Here is a 15,142-nt window from a genome sequence, read left to right as displayed (position 1 = left end):
TCCTAATGGCTGGGCCAGACCAAAGCCACCAGGGTCCTGAAACCCCATCTAGGGCTCCCACATGGGTGCAGGACCCCAAGTGCTTGAGCCGTCCTCTGCTGCTTTCGCAGGCACATGAGCAGGGAGCTTCATCAGAAGCAGAGCAGCTATGACTTGAACCCCTGCTCCTGTAGGGGATGCTGATGTCCCAAGGAGTGACTTAACCTGCTACGCCACAGCACCAGCCCTGGTATAAGATGTTTGTGAAATCCATGCATAGTTATTGCAAAAAATGCTTTCCCATGAACTTCTTGAAAACCCTATGTATGCATGTATTCAAAATATCTTTGTCACAAACTTATTTAATTCTGTCTTGCACACACTCTTTGAAGTGCCCTTGTATGTCCAGCAGCTACTAAAAGGACCATGCATTCATTTTCTCAGTCTACAAATGCCTTCTGTGTGCAGAATGAGGAGAGGTCATACGAGGGTGTGTGTGTGCGTGTGTGTGTGTGTGCGTGTGTGTGTGGCTCCTTTCTGTCATCCTCTAAATAGTGGCTTTGATACTTCTGCAATTGATTTCATTAGTTAAGTTAATTTTATTCATAATGTTGGGGACATAAAAAATGGATGCAAATGAATGCTAATTTCCAAATTAATATTTCAAGCAAAGGCCCTTGCCATTTTTGAGGGAAGATGGTTGCAGTGGTAATGGAATTCACAGATAGCAGCCTCGCTTCCTCTCCCGTCTCATTGCAGCAGGCCGGGCTCTTGCTCTGAGTGGGGAGGTTTCTGAAGTCTGGAGGATTTCTGCCCTAGTTTTCTCCTTGCTCCTGGGAAGCATCCCTCAGCTGCTGCCAATTCCCCCTTTTACTTTCCTCTCTCACCAGTCTGTTTTTGTCCCAGGTCAGGGAATTGATGAGAAACTTGTCTTTCTTTTTTTTTTTTAAATTTTTCCCAGTTTAGCTTACTCTTCTTTGCCCCCTTGGTTTGCACACATGCCAGGGTCCTTCAAAAAGTTCATGGAAAAATGAATGAAAAGATTAGCTTATTTTGGTGCCAAAAAGTTTGAAATCCTTACATAGATTTTCATAATATTTAAAATTTTTTCAATGACTTTTTTATTAAAGATTTATTGAGTTTATTTGAAAAACAGAGTGACAAAGATATAGAAGGACAGAAGGAGAGAGAGAGAGAGAGAGATTGATTTTACATCTGCTGGTTCATTCCCCAAATGACCACAACAGTCAGACTGCTCAAGGCTGAAGCTAAAAGCCAGAAACTCCATCCAGGTCTCCCACCTGCGTGGCGGGGGCCCACACACTTGGGCCATCTTCTGCTGCCTTCTTAGTGCATTACCAGGGAGCTGGACTGGAAGTGGAGCAGCTGGACTCAAACCAGTGCTCTGACATGAGATGCCCACGTCACAGGCAGAGGCTTCACACCGTTGCGGCACAAGCCTGGCCCCTCCACCAACTTTTTGAAGACCCGCAGACCTGGCCATCAGGACTGTGTTGCATGAAAGGTAAAGATGCCCGGAGGGTTGTGTGTTCAGGCCCCTCATTCTGCAGGCCTGTTCCACCCCGCCTGCTCCTGGTTGGCTCAGGCCCCAGGGGACCAGCTCTTAGAGCAGAGGGCCGTGGGACACCTCATGCACCACCCACAGCAGGGAGCCCCCGTCTCGGGCTCTGGCAGCTCAGGGACAGAGGGTTTTGCTTCCAGGGAGGGCTCCCTGCAGAGGAAGTTTGCTCTGAATCCCTCCACACTGCAGGAGCCCTTCCCTTCTCCTGGGTGGCACTGGGGATGGGTGGAGCGGGTCCTGCTGCTACAGTGGGAACAGATGGCATTTCTTTGATTAGCTGAGAGCCTCTATCGGGAGAGAAGGATGGGGAATCCTGTTGCTCAGGGCTTTATCCAAGAACTCATCATATTCTGAAACAGAACCCTTGGCTCTGATGACTCCTGAGGATCCAGCCCTCGCAACCTTGCCAGTCGTCTCTCTTACTGTGTGCCCCCTTCCTTAGCTCCCCATGGTGCAGCCATATGGTGGCTGCTTGGTGCCTGCTTTCTGGATCAGTTCACCTGGGCGAATGTCTGCTTGTGTTTCCAGGCTCCACCCAGGCATCGGCCCCCGCCCCTCCCCGCCATCAAGCCCAGTGCAGCCTGGTCTCTCCCACCCCGTGCCACCCCTAGGCAGAGCTGGATACTGTTGCCTTATGTTCTATTCACACCTGTGCTGTTGTGCTTAAAATACCACTTTGTAGTTATTTTATCAGTAATAGAATGCTATCGTGGGCTTTAAAAGCAAGCCTGCGTGGATTTTGTACCAGTTCTGCCTCCTGTTGGCTGTGTCATCTTGGGAAGGTTCCCTGGTCTCTGTGTTGTAGCTCCCACCTGTAAGATGAGGACAATGGTAATAATACTTATGTAGGGAAGTACTGGCCCTGTGATGGCCTGGAACTTCCTGCTGCGGCCAGATTCTGAGAAGCTATAGTGTATCAGAAAAAAGCTGGGATGGGTGCTCCCCACGTTACTGGCTTAGAGAGAGCCAGCGCTTGCAGATGCAGGCAGGGAACCGAGAAGTCACTGTGTCCTGATACCTCCACTGAGATGACAGCTTGCCAGATGGGTCACCTCTGACCCCTGTGCAGACACCATCCCATCAGACAATGAGTCCCAGAGGTTGGGCCTGGGGTGTGCACCCTCATTTGACTTCCAATAGGTCACTTATTAATATTCCCTGCTTTTTATGACAATACTGTTTTCAGCAACAATAATGATAATTTATTTTGTCTATAAACAAATCATTAATGGAGGAGAGTAAATTTTTCAAAAGGTTATGTGAATTCACAAAAATATTTCACGTAGGAACTAAACTTTTCACTTCCCAGACACAACTATGATGATGTACAATTCATACACATTTTCCTTTAAAATATTTTTGACATAAATGAGAACTCCAAGTGTTCACCCAGCAGCAGAACTAAGGTGGCCCACGTTGCACCGCTTCAGTGACTGTGCTGTCCTTGTCCGTGGGACTTGTCCTGCCTTTGCGACTCAGGAGTGGGCAGTACTGATACGGGACTAGATCAATTAGATTCATGAGCTGGAGACCACGCCCTCCTTTGTTCCAGTTTTGCTGATGCTGATTGATACACTCGTATGTTTCATAACTCAACGACTTCTGAGAGTAATGATGACCATGGCGGGGACACAGCCATTGACGGAAGGTTCTCCAGTTCATGAAATGAAGTCACTAGGTGAGATAGGAAGAGATTTCTGCACCCAGGACAGGCAGGGCCTGCGTCCCTGACCAGCAGGGAGTAGCTATAGAAGATATGATGAGTCTACGTACTTCAGCGTTTCTTTAAGATTAAAGGTCTGGAGTCCTGAGCGGGGAATGATATGGGATTAGGTTGATAAGGTTCATGAGCTGGAGATCAAGCCCTCCCCTGCCCCTCTGCGATCTCATCTGTATCACCCACCTGTCAATCAGACTGTGAAACTCCTCTGGAAGTGAATAAGAGGCGTGGAGTGTCTGGGACCACCCCGGTCCTCTTGTGTGCTGTCTGTTCTCTGCACACGTGTCTGGTCTGTAGACTCCTATATGTGGCTCCTGATCTCCCTCTGAGAGCCTGGTATGGAATTCCCAGCTTAAATCTTTGACCCCCCTTTTCCTGTGTTCCTGTGTATTTCTATCCCTTTCTAAATAAATCTTAAACCTTACCATGTTGTCTGCTTCTTTTGAGCCAGTATTTAGAATTCTTGTCTAAATAAATGGCAAGGACCCCCAAAATATTAATTTTAGTGTATGGTAGCCTACAACAGTACCACAGGACTACGACTGTGAATTTCATCTGTGGGCAGCTGGAATGGTTCCAAACCACTGACACTCATTCTTCTCAGAAACTCGTAACTGAATCCACCTATATGGAGTGTTTCCAGAATTAACTTCCCTGCAGATCACAATGTTTCTTAAAAGGTAAGTAACAAGCCAGCGCCATGACTCAATAGGCTAATCCTCCGCCTGCGGCGCTGGCACACCGGGTTCTAGTCCTGGTCGGGGCGCCAGAATCTGTCCCGATTGCTCCTCTTCCAGTCCAGCTCTCTGCTGTGGCCTGGGAGTGCAGTGGAGGATGGCCCAAGTCCTTGGGCCCTGCACCCCATGGGAGACCAGGAGAAGCACCTGGCTCCTGCCGTCGGATCAGCGCAGCGCGCCGGCCGCAGCGCACTGGCCACAGCGGCCGTTGGGAGCTGAACCAATGGGAAAAGGAAGACCTTTCTCTCTCTCTCTCACTGTCCACTCTGCCTGTCATAAAAAAAAGGTAACTAACAAAAAATGTGCAAATTGTAAGCCTACATATATAACTCAAGGGTAACCATGGCAGTTGTTAAAATGGCCTAACAGGAGACTTTGGGGGAGATGTGTGTTTTATCACTGGCATTGCTTAACTTACTATGCACAGTGGAAATAAAAGGCAGACTGGCTTCTAGTGGGCTGATTAGGGTTTTTAATTTCTCTGCAGACACTGTGCCTCTTGGTAGCTGGCACAGGATGCAGACTCTTCCCACTGCCCTCTCTTGGTGCACATCTGGTGGACCTCCGAGCCCAAGGGCAAAGAGATCTGGAAGCCACAGGCAGAAAGGGGGAAGGGCCAGGGAGCACTGGTGCAGGCAGCTCCTTGGTGAGGAGCATTCCCAGGAAGGATGAGTCTCTGGAATTCAAGCTGATTTTTAAAGATTTCTCTACCTCAAAAAGTAATAATGTATTTGGAGATAGAGAGAGAGAGAGAGAGAGAGAGAGAGAGAGAGAGAGAGATTCCATCTGCTGATTCATTCCTGAAACGCCCACCATATGGGGGCTGAAACCAAGAGCTGGGAGCTCAATCCCGGTCTCCCATGTGGCTGGCAGGAGCCCACCCTCTTGAGCCAGCACCAACGTCTCCCAGGGTGCAAGTTAGCAGGAAGCTGGAGTCAGGTCCCGGAGCCAGGAATTGAATGCAGGTACTCTGATGTGAGATGCAGGTCAGCTACATGCTGCCTCACCTTGATCTTGTCACCCCAAAGTCTTGTAGGTGAGTCGAAGGAGACTGTGGCTGTTCAAAGCTGCGCTGGAAGATCAAGCATAGACCTACATTGCTTTAGTAGACATAGCCATGAGCCCTAATCTGTGTACAATTGCAGTCCCAAAACAAGCAAAGAACAGACTGGGTGTGTGCGTGTATGCTTATTTGTAAATAAATAATAAAAAAATTTACTTGAGCTAATGAGAGAATTGAAGCTAAAGAAAACCTTGAGTCTGCAGAGTTCTGAAGAATGTCCCAAGTGCTAGGCGATGTTAGAGAGAAAAGCCACATGATTCAGTATCTCGTGGATAAACTGCTGAACTTGAAGGGGGAAGAGAAAATCCTGTAAAGTTCCAGACAGAAAAAAATGTCACTAACACAAGAAGAAAGAAATGGACCGCCATTTGCACTTTATTCTGGCAACACTGCAATTTAGAAGACTGTAGAATAATGTCTCTGCATACCTTAATGAGAAAAACTCTGCCTGAAGCATCTTCCGGGCAGCCTAGCTATTATACACCTGCCAGGGTGAGAGAGCGAAAGTTTTGGATTTGGAATAAGTCAGAGAAATGTACCACATGAGTCAAATCGCTGAGAAAAGAGTCCAAAGATACAGGCTCCCAAGTAGTAAGCAATGAACAAAGACAACGTTGGAGTAAACGGGACCATCTGGGCAGTACTCCAACAAGTGTTAAGTGTCAAACTGGTCTAGAAGCCTGGGTCCAAAGAAAGTGAAAACCTTTAGATGATTTCATCTGTGGGCTGTAAGATACCCCACATCTGTCACATGCAACAGCACCTGATGCAATGTTCTGATGTTGCTATCTTGAAAAAGTTCATCATGTGGTTAATCAAGTATTCTTGTCATTTTGTTTTCGTTGGAGCTCTGAGATAAAGCGGCTGGTCCTGGATAGAGATCCCCAGTAGACTAACTCAGTCCTGCAGTGATGAAGGTTTAATCCGGAAGATCTGCGTTATTTTGCGTAGAAAAGAGTCAGAACTTTGTCCAGGTCAGAAATGGTGGCTTGAGTCCTGGGTTAAGTTGGAGAATGTGTAGAGAAAAGGATGTTTGCACTCCAGCCCCTGTGCAGTGTGAACCTAACACGTATGCCGTTTGCTCGCCAAGACTGTCACTTCTGCCTTGTGTATCCTCCCAGGGCATCTCCCAGGGGAGAAAGGTGGAGTGGGGGTGCTGACTGCCGTCCTACTGATAGTGCATGCCCCGTGTGCCCCTGAGACTTCTCGTGAGGGCCTGCAGCATCCCCAGATCGTGGGAAGCAGTCTACATCTTGAGGCCCAGTAGTCTCTGATGTGTTGATTTCAATTAAAAACCGCCAGGCACTGTGCTAAGACTGTCAGAGACACAAAATAAATAAATTGTAGCTACCATTCACAATGTAGTGCCTCTCTTAAATTCTCCCTTCCTGTCTTTTGAGTGAAATTGCTCTCTTGTACTCTCCCCTTTCTTGCTAAGTTTTGCATGGCCCTACTTGTTTTTTTTTTTTCTAACCTAGAGAATCTGCTTGACTTGCTCGTACCCACGAAGGGGAGCGTCTGTGGGTTTTGCTCCCTATGTTGTCTTCTTCCGTTTTGATTTTGTTCTGGAAAATCCTTCCTTACTCGGATCTTCAGCCCTAAGGCTGGAGCACACGTCCCAGGCCAATCACTCTGCACTGTGCATTCTCAGTGACTTTTAGGACAAAGGGAGGCTGCAAGCTTTGCCATCCACACTGGGGTGCGTGTGAGTGTAAATGAGGCGCTACTAGTGGTTCTGGTGGGACAACAGTGCAGATGGGGTCTCTCCCAGACAGAGCTGTACATGCATTCACCGGAACTCCCAGGGAGCCTCGGACCCCAGGCAAATCCTGGGAAAAGAAGCTTACTCACACCGGGAGCCCAACTTCTGTTGGCCATTGTGTGCCGGAGACAGCCTGGGCATCGAGGAAAACTTGGGGAGCCAATGCATAGAAGAAGGCACAAGTGAGAGACCCCCAGGTGTCGGGGCTGGAGCCCACATGCCACAGGCCCTTGGTCCCTCCACACCCACTCCCAGAAGAACACACTTCTGTCCACCCCCCCCCACTCCACACGGTGGCTGCGTACACAGCCCCACCTGACCCTGAGCGCTGAGCTGAACTCCCAGCAGGTACGTAGGTTTTCCTATGGAATATGTCCTTTGGGAAGTTGTGCCATTATCTCAAGGTTGACCACAAAGCAGATCCTAAAACAGCTTCGTGTCCTACGCGGTGTTTCAGCCATTCCCTCGCTTGCTGAGTGCACTCATTGCCCCGTTGGCTCAGGGTTGCGAAGCTGGAGTTCCCACTCTCACGGCTCTGCTTGTATTGCTTGAATTGCACACGGTCATTTTCTCCCTTAGTTCCAGCTCGACTTTTGTCAAAGCCTCTTGCAGAAATGTCTTCCTGTCCGGGTTTTCTGCTGACTTGAAATCCTCTAGAATTCCGGGTTGGACTCTGCTGCAGCCTGTGCACTTGCCTGGTGGCTTCCAGACCTCCCGCTTCCTCTAAGGTGAGAGCTTTTAGTCATGGTGGGCGCGTGTGTGTGTGTGTGTGTGTGTGCACGCGCACACGCGTGCACGACATGGGCTCCCTTGGCACAACTCAAGGGCTCCTGCAAAGAACAATCTTAACTGTACACAGTAAAATACATAGGATTACAAAGCAAACCAATTATATTAAAATATAGTTATTTAAATACAAACTCTCCTCCCACAGATCTGTGCTGTAATAATATGTGTGCTCCCCTAAATAACGCCTTACCCAACAAGACCCAGTGGTGGGTTCAGTAACAACCATAATTTTAAAGCAGTGATGAGTGTGAGATTTTAGACACACCTGCAACAACTGTAAGGGATACAAATTAACTTCTTGCTGACAAATAGTCAAGCACTGCTAATGCTATTGTAGTCTGCTACCCACATTCAAACTAGAAGACAATGCCACACTCCAGTTGGAATTAACGTAAATAAAGCTGTTAAGTTTTTCCTTGCTAAGTACCTGGACACCAGGCAAAGCGCCCTTGCTCTAATCAGCTCTGAAAGAGCTTCTGGGCTATTTTCTTCCAGAGAATCTTCATTAGGTCACTTCTCTCCTCCACTGACTCCAGCTGCCTACTGCTTTCTAGACCAAAATCAAATGCTGAGCTTGGCATTCCAGAGTCTTCCTGGGATTTGCTATCCGCCTTTCAAGACTGTTCTGCCACCATCAGTCACCTTGGATTCTAGTCTCCAGCTAGGCTGAGTCACTTATTGTCTCAAGAACACAGGTGCTCTGTTTGCTCACAGAAGACACACAATTTGCTTGAGCAAAAAAATAAATAAATAAATAAAAATCCTTAAAGCATGAATGGAGCAGGGCTGGCACTGTGGCATAGAAGGTTATGACTCCACCTGTGGCACCAGCATCCCACATGGGTGCTAATTTGAGTCCTAGCTGCTTGGGCCCCTGCACCCAAGTGGGAGATCTGGAGGAAACTCATGGCTTCTGACTTCAGATTGGCCCAGCTCCAGCCACTGAGGCGATCTGGGGTGCGGACCAGCAAGTGGAAGACTTTCTCTCTCTCTCCCCTTTCTTTTTTTTTTCTCTCTCTCTCTCCCTCTCTCCCCCCTCTCTCCCCGTCTCCCTCTCCCACACACATAAATAAATAAATATATAAATCTTTAAGAAAATGAATGAATTCAGGTACAGCAGTAATATTTCCTTGTACCTTTCTTTCCAAATCTCTCAATTCTTTTTCCCACATTGGTTCAAATTTCAGGCAGATTCTCCCTTATCCTACCAAGATAGCATCAGTTATTCAGGTTTTCTTACATTTAGCTTACCAACCTCAACAGAAAGAGAATCTCCTTCGAAATGGTATCCCAGCTGGAATGAAACCTTTGTTCACGCTCCTTCCTCGAACAGACTGTGGAGAACACAGAGGTGGAATGTGAGGATTGGCCAGGCCTTGGCGACGTGCTCTGGCCCAGAGCCACCTCCGCAAATCAGATGGGAAGGGCAGGAGAGCAGTGGGCACCAAAGAAAAATAGGGTTGCTGTTACCCGTAGTCCCAAAAAGACAAATCCCATCCATTTCCCCTGATCTTTGGCAGCTAATAAAGTACCACAAATGTAATATATGTGAGTGAAATTGACATTTTGAGCTTCCGTGATTGGTTACAGCCTGAACAGTGTTTTTTTTTTTTTTTCTTATTTGTTGAACTCTTTGCTTAGTGTAGGGTTAATCTTATGAGTACAGAGTAAACTGGAAGCAGAGCATTGTAAAATTTAAGAGGGATCAGGACAGGAAGCAGGAGGGAGGGTAGGGTGGGAAGTATCACTGTGTTCCTAAGTCTGTACACATGAATTACATGAAATTCGTATGCCTTAAATAAAAACAATAAACTGGACAGGCAAAAACAGACACCTGCTACTTCCTTTACGACTGGGTTCTCGTTCCCATCAAAAAATCCATCCTTCCTCTTGGCTTCCTCCCAGACAAATCCGTTCATTTGTTTGCAGAGGAGTCAGTGGGAGAATTACCATTAAGCACCTACTGTGTGCCAGATGCCATGACACCTATGGCCCAGGTTTAAAATTCATAGTCACAGCTTGCAAGTCTGCAGTGTGATTCCATTTACTTCTCTGTAATTAAATTAAGCTAATTTTTTAATAGAGAAGAGAAATTCGCTCAAAATAATTCAGATTTCTCTGCTTAAAAACCTCACTTCTTTTTGAGTCCATATTCAAGGAATTCAGGCTTTACATTTTGCGAGTTTGAAGTTGAAACCGCTTCTTGAGGCTGATTCCCCCTTCCCAGGAGTGCGCCCTGCCTCACTCCACTCCAGGTACACAGGGGATCAACCTGGCGTCACAGCTGCTGGGGCGGACCGGTTCCCTGGGCCACCTCTGCAGCCCCAGCTGAGCTCCCGGGCTCTCGCTGGGACAGTGCGAGCCCTGGCTCCTGCTGCACACTTGTGTCTACTGCTGCCCTGGACCGAGTCCTGATGTCAGTGTCCTCAGCACGGGGCACTTCCGATGCCTTCTCCTGGGGTTTCCACTGGGACACGGGGAGTTACGGATCTTTGTGGGAGCCAGGCGTGCTGTCTCAGGTGCTCTCACTGCCTGGCTGCCAGCGGCCTGCGTTTCTGCCCTACCTTCCTCTGTCGTGCGCCGGGCACACCCTGAGGGGCTTTCCTCCCAGAGCCTCTGCCTTCCACATCCTGAATTCAGCCCGCCCGTCTTTTCTGCAGCTCCCTGGCTTCCATCTGCCCACGTGCCTGTGGGACAGGAGGACTCCACCTTCCTTTCGTTCAATCTTGTCCTCTTGTGTCATCTTCTAGGTTGTCCCTCAGGCTTCCATCTTCTGCCCAAGCTCTCAGGATACACCTCTCCTTCTTACCCTCTGAGTGGACGCCGGAATGTAGCTCTGCAAGTCCAGCAGCTGCTGTCTCCTTCTCCTCTCCCTGCACCACCTCCTCCACCCGCTACTTCTTCTCCCCTCCCCTCCTCCTCCTCCCTTCCCCCTCCCCCTCCTCCTCCTCCCCTCCACCTTCTCCTCTTCCTCTTCCCCCTCCTCTCCCCCTTCTTCCCTGCCCCTCCCCTCCCTCCCTCCTCCCTTCTCCCTCCCCCTCCTCCCCTCTCCCCTCCTCTCTCTCTCCTCCCCTTCCTTCCCCTCCCCCCCCCTTTTCTCCTCCTCCTTCTCCTTCTCCCTCTCCTTCTCCCTCTCCTTCTCCCTCTCCTCCTCCCCTCCTCCCCACCCCCCTGTGGGTTTCTCCTTGTTTCTCAGGCCAGTCTCACTGATGATCACAACCACCTTTTGGATTAGCAGAGTAAGAGAGCAGACTTAGGGGGTTCATTCAAAAAAGCACGATGAAATATGAAGCCGACTGGGATACCAGTAGACAGAGCGTGTCCTGTTCTGGTTTCCTTGCCTGGCTCTGTTTCTCCATCAACACATTCCCTATCTTTTCCTTCCTCCCCACTGTGCTCTCTCAGAAGTGAGAATAGTGGTTGAGAGGATCTATGTATCCTCTGCATCTACCTATTTAACTTCCTATCATTTAACACCTTTTCTAAACCTTATGGCCACCAAACTTTTGGGAGCATCATAATTCTCTGAAGGGTCTTAAAAACGTGAGTACAAGACAGAGCCTGCCTCTCAATCTCCTGAGTGAGAAGCTTTGGGTGTGGGATTTTCAAACATGTATGAAAGAAAATTCTTGCACTAGGTGTTTGGTGTAGCAGTTAAGACACCCCTTGGGGTGCCTGCAATATCAACGTGCCTGGGTTTGAATCCTGCCTCTGCTTCCAATTCCAGCTTCCTGCTAAGGCAGATACTAGGAAGTAGCAGATGATTAATCAAGTAATTAGGTTCCTGCCAGCCATGAGGGGGAGCTGGATTGAGCTCTGGGCTCCTAGCTTTAGCCTGGCCCATCTCATCTCTCTCTTTCTCTCTCTGCCTCTTCCCATTCTCTGTAGCTTTGCCTTTCAAATAAATAAAATAAATGTTTTTTCAAAAAAGATTTATTCATTTAAATGAGAGGCAGAGTTACAAAGAACAAGAGAGACAGAGAGAGAGACAAAAAGAGAGAAAGGTCTTCCATCCACAGGTTTATTTCCCAAATGGCCATAACAGCCAGAGCTGGGCAGATCTGAAGGCAGAAGCCAGGAGCTGCTTCTGGGTCTCCCACATGGGTGCAGGGGCCCAAGAACTTGGGCCATCTGCTGCTGCTTTCCCAGGCCATTAGCAGGAAGCTGGATCAGAAGTAGAGCAGCTGGGACTTGAACTGATGCCCATTTGGGATGCTGGCGCCACTGGTGGAGGTTTAACCTACTACACCACAGTGCCAGCATCTAAAATAAATCTTAAAAATCCCCCCCCCAAAAAAAGGCAAACAAGAGCAAACAAGAAAAAAAATAGACTGGTAGCTACTGTGGGTGTCCACATGGAGAAAGTCATTCGGTGAGGGACTTTATATACAATGTCTCATTCAATCTTTAAAGTGTTGTACCTGAGCGAGTGTAAACAAAGGAGCACCACACATTGATAAAATTTGATGGTCCTTTATTGCCAGCGGTGGAGAGTGGGCTCATGCCCTAAAGAACTCTAGAGCCCGAAGCCCAAAGCAACAGGGTTTATAAAGGCAAAAACCACAAAATTGGGAGGGGAATATGTGGTTACCGGGGTCAAGCTGACCTAAAACCTATGCGAAACTAGTATCAATTATAATCTTGACAATACCAGTGACAATCTTAACAATTTCAATTATAACTTGACATGAATCCAGGTATGGGTTTTAATCATATGTAGGACATAGACAAATTACATTTTTATCATTAACCCGGGTGCAGCCTATCCACTTCCAAGCTTGAGCGATCATGCTGGGGGGTTTCTACGCTCTGCCAAGTGTGGTGTAGTGGACTGCTATTGTCCGACTGTTTTAGATCATAGTTTCAGACCAGAGTCTCACGGTGTGGGAGGGGGGCACCTTCCTAGAATGGAGTCTCTCCGGTTCTCCAAAATGAAGTCCCTACTGTCAAGATGTTACTTCAAAAGTATATCTTAAAAAATAAGTCATAATTGGGCCAGTGCTGTGGCGCAGCGACTTAAAGCCCTGGCCTGAAGTGCCGGCTTTCCATATGGGCTCCAGTTCTAGTCCCAGCTAGACTTTCGATCCAGCTCCCTCAATGGCCTGGGAAAGCAGTAGAAGAGGCCCAAGTCCTTGGGCCCTTGTACCCACATGGGAGACCCAGAAGAAACTCCTGGCTTTGGGCAGCCATCTGGGGAGTGAACCAGTGGATGGAAGACCTCTCTCTCTGTCTCTACCTCTCTCGGTAACTCTTTCAAATAAATAAAATAAATCTTAAAAAAATATAATTCATAGTGTTACTGCTTTACAATGGGGAAATGAATCTCAGATAGGCAGAGTAACCGAAGTCAAAAGCAATGATATGGCAAAGGCAGTTTTCAAATTCGCTGTTTCCTGAGACCCTGGTTCCCTCTGGTTTTGAGATGTGCCAGGAGGTGTGGGAGACTTGCTCTGCCTGAATTCCCTTTGGTTTCCTAAACTACATGTTTTTGGACCTATGGCCTGTGAAATGTAAGGAAATATTCACTCTGCTCCCCCAGATAAAGGCCTCTGTGGTCAGATGTGTTTTGGAAGCACCGTTTCAGGTAGCTGGTCTTGGGGAGTTAGCATCCATTCACAGAGTGGGGCTCCAAGGGGCCGTGCAGGGGAGAGAACTTGGTGAGTCCTGTCTACTTCACAGTACACATATCTGTGTTGTGTTTTCAAGACACCGTGCTTCCATCTCTGGGGTAACAGATATTTGTGAAAAACCCAGCTTACACATAGATGGCCCCTATGTTGAAGGGCTTGGGAGGGAAACAGAAGGAGATAAAGGCAAAGGGAATAATTCTAGTTTTCCCCCTCCTTCAACGCTGGGGAAATGAGCCCAAGGCTTCCAAAAGGACTTGCAGACTTCCTGCTATCTCCCACACAGTCCTTAGGTGTGCACCATATGGGTCACCCAGCTGCTTAGCGAACCCGTATTGTGATTATAAAGCATCATGAGTGACTGCTTGGTCAATGAGCCGAGGTTGTTTAGAATGCACTACAGCCGTAGCAGCGGGCTGATTTTCCGGGTGGAAGGGAGCCCGGCGGTGGGAGGCAGGCTCTCCCCCTGCCTTCCTGTGCGAACGCCTGCTGCAGAGCCTTCAGCCACCTCAAGGTACAACTTTACATCAAAAAACAAGACAGTGTATTGGATTAATTCCTCATGGCTGGTTTCCTACCTGGAGCAAAACAGACTTCCCAAGCTTCTTAGCCATGCTTGCGGGAGAAAGGGCACAAAACCTGGGCTGGATTTTCTACTGTGAGACCATGGCCGTCTGGTAGGGAGGAACATAGCTCCTGGAGTCGCAGGGGCACACCTGCCTCGCCGGGCTGCCCTGTGCTTGCTGGGCTGTTTCAGGTTCTGATTTCATTGTCCCTTCCTGGCAGAGTTTGGGTGGGAGGGGTCCTGTGGTTAATGACCCAGCTAATGGGCTCTGGGGAGCTTGCTTTCAGACTGGACTGCTTTAGGACATGAGAGCACACAGTGCCATGGGGTTCACCTTAGCAGAGCTAAAGTCAGATTTCCCAAAGGCGGCACCTTGGCAAGAGGAACATCTATAGTTCCTGGATTTTTAGTAGGCAGGTGGCTCAGTAATGCCTTTTCCTTCTTTCCCTGTCTTGGTTGTATTCTTTTGCAGTAGCACTGTTGCACCTGAGGGTGAGAATGGAGGTGATACAAGCCGCACTTCATCCATGCCTGCAAACACTCTGGGGCCATCATTTGACAGTAAATGTTAATGAAATTAATTAATTGAAATCCTTTCAGTGTCCTTTCTTAGGAAGCTCCTAGAAGTAGTTCTTGGCAACAAATTCGAAACCAGGAAGGTAGAATGCCTGAGGATCCCACACAGGAGGGAAGCAAAGGCAAAGCCCTAGGTGGTATTGAAGGGGCCACTTGGAGTAGCAACTGTGCACCAGACCAGAAGGCAGTAGAACCACAGGCTGCAGAGAGGAGAGTCTAGACCATACGACAGAACTGAGAGATTGATCCACTTTCCTGCAGATCAAAAGTGAAATGAAAGGGAGCTGGGCAGTGTAGAAAGAATTAGCCATTAGAGAAAACTGGGTAAGTGAAGACAATGGGGCCATTACTGGATGTTGTCCCACTTGGTTTGGCAGTGAATGTGAGGTGTGTAGCTATAATACCATAATAGAAGTATACTGATATAAATGATGCCTAAGTGGGAAGTTGGTGAAGCTGTTTTACCTGCTATCAGTAATTTCTGAAACTCATAAATCACAGAAAATCAATAACATAGACTCTTTGGTGATCTCTGAAAAACAGAAACCAAAATAACAATGGCCCAATGCGAAGGCTTATTTCTCTCACTCACTGGGCAGTTCAGAGTTGTAGGAATAGCTTTGCCCCACAGAAATCCCTCGCTGGCGCCGCGGCTCACTAGGCTAATCCTCCGCCTTGCGGCGCCGGCACACCGGGTTCTAGTCCCGGTCGGGGCGCCGGATTCTGTCCCGGTTGCCCCTCT

General features: G+C 48.3%; 1 long non-coding RNA gene across 1 annotated transcript in view; it reads left to right on the top strand.

Moving 5' to 3' along the window:
- Positions 1–3,853, top strand: part of LOC138849406 (uncharacterized) — a 305,173-nt gene extending 301,320 nt beyond the window's left edge. Inside the window, exon 10 of the long non-coding RNA XR_016232907.1 lies at positions 1,410–3,853. This is a non-coding gene — a long non-coding RNA (uncharacterized LOC138849406). The remainder of the gene's footprint in view (positions 1–1,409) is intronic.
- Positions 3,854–15,142: the final 11,289 nt, after the last annotated feature.

The sequence above is a fragment of the Oryctolagus cuniculus genome, chromosome 4, assembly GCF_051225735.1.
Source record: "Oryctolagus cuniculus isolate XC-2025 breed Fujian yellow rabbit chromosome 4, ASM5122573v1, whole genome shotgun sequence".
Taxonomy (NCBI): domain Eukaryota; kingdom Metazoa; phylum Chordata; class Mammalia; order Lagomorpha; family Leporidae; genus Oryctolagus; species Oryctolagus cuniculus.
Note: the sequence above shows the minus strand (reverse complement) of the source record. Positions and strands in the feature narration are given on the sequence as shown.